Genomic DNA, 1881 nt, shown 5'->3' with positions numbered 1-1881 from the left:
TCTCTTTTAGCTTTCCTCATTCTCAGAAAAACACTTCAACATCAATAACTTCTAGGTTTGTTGGTCAAATACCAATAACCTTGAGGTTCTTTCTTTGAAGTTGGTCATCATATGACAAGTGGTCCAGATTTCACTATTAGTAACTTTCTAATATGATGAACAATTTCACTCATAATTTTATCCATCATATCATGACGACTTTCCGAGACCATGTCTGTACATGCTAGCCTCGTAAAGTTTAACCTCAGTATTTGCATGTGCAAATCTGGTTTGCACCCGTTGTATGCACACGTAGAATCTATCACACCCGATTATCACGTGATGCTTCGAAACGACGAGTCTTAGCAACGGTGCATATTAAGGACAATCACTTCATGGATATGCGAATATCGTTAGTGCCCAACTTAGTTGGAGGATTGGGACGTCTTGCGTCTTCAACCTTCATACATTCTCATAAAACTTATGATTCTATGTAGTCTCACCAAATTATATTCTATCACCTTGCAACAAGGTCTTAGATATCACATATATCTCATACCTCGCTTATTTCTGAAAACAAAATTTTCAGCTCCTTACTTTTCAAACAGATTTGAACTTCAAGTTTCACGGAGACAAGATGATTCTAGGTACTAATTGAAATCACTGCTCTTTAAATCAACAAAGTGAGGTTTACTAAAAGTTTGCAAATAGGACTTAATCATTTCTTGATTCTTTAACAATACGGTACCAGTCCGTAAAGTTACTTGTCAGACTTAACAGTATTTCTATCTCAATTACAAGACTAGCGTATGGTAGAAAACGGATGCCAATTAATTCTACAAATTAATTCAAAATACTATTCAGACTATGTTTATGATAATTAGTTCATGTTTTAATCTAATTACTAATGAACTCCCACTTAATACAACATCCCTCATAGTTGTTAAAGTAGCACACGATCCATATCCACTACACCAAAACCGATCATCACGTGAGATGATGTAGCTTCAACGGTGAACATCAACATGTTGATCATATCATCCATATGACTCGTGTTCAAACTTTCGGTTTCCTATGTTCCGAGGCCATGTTTGTACATGCTAGGCTCGTCAAGCAAACCCAAGTATTTCGCGTGTGCAAACATGGCTTGCACCCGTTGTATGTGAACGTAGAATCTATCACATCCGATCATCACGAGATGCTTCGAAACAACGAACTTTGGCAAAGGTGCATACGAGGGGAGAACACTTTATTATCTTGATATTAATGTGAGGGATCATCTTATAATGCTACCGTCGCGATCTAAGCAAAATAAGATGCATAAAGGATTAACATCACATGCAATTCATATGTGATATGATATGGCCCTTTAGTCTTTGCGCCTTCGATCTTCATCTCCAAAGCACGGACATGATCTCCATCATCAACGGGCATGATCTCCATCATCGTCGGCGTAGCGTCAAGGTCCATGGCGCCGTCTTCATGGTTGTTCACCTCATGTAGCAACTATTACAACTACTTTGAAATACTACTCAACATGAAAATTAAAGACAACCATAAGGCTCCTGCCGGTTGCCACAATACAATAATGATCATCTCATACATATTCATCATCACATCATGGCCATATCACATCACCAAACCCTGCAAAAACAAGTTAGACGTCTCTAATTTGGTTTGCATATTTTACGTGGTTTAGGGTTTTCGAGTAAGATCCAATCTACCTACGAACATGAACCACAACGGTGATACTAGTGTTGTCAATAGAAAGAGTAAATTGGATCTTCACTATAGTAGGAGAGACAGACACCCGCAAAGCCACTTATGCAATACAAGTTGCATGTCGAGCGTGGAGCAAATGTCATGAACGCGGTCATGTAAAGTTAGCCCGAGCCGCTTCAT

Source organism: Lolium rigidum, chromosome 3 (assembly GCF_022539505.1).
Source record: "Lolium rigidum isolate FL_2022 chromosome 3, APGP_CSIRO_Lrig_0.1, whole genome shotgun sequence".
In the NCBI taxonomy this organism is placed as follows: domain Eukaryota; kingdom Viridiplantae; phylum Streptophyta; class Magnoliopsida; order Poales; family Poaceae; genus Lolium; species Lolium rigidum.
The sequence above is the reverse complement of the archived record's forward strand: the minus strand, read 5'-3'. Positions refer to the sequence as shown.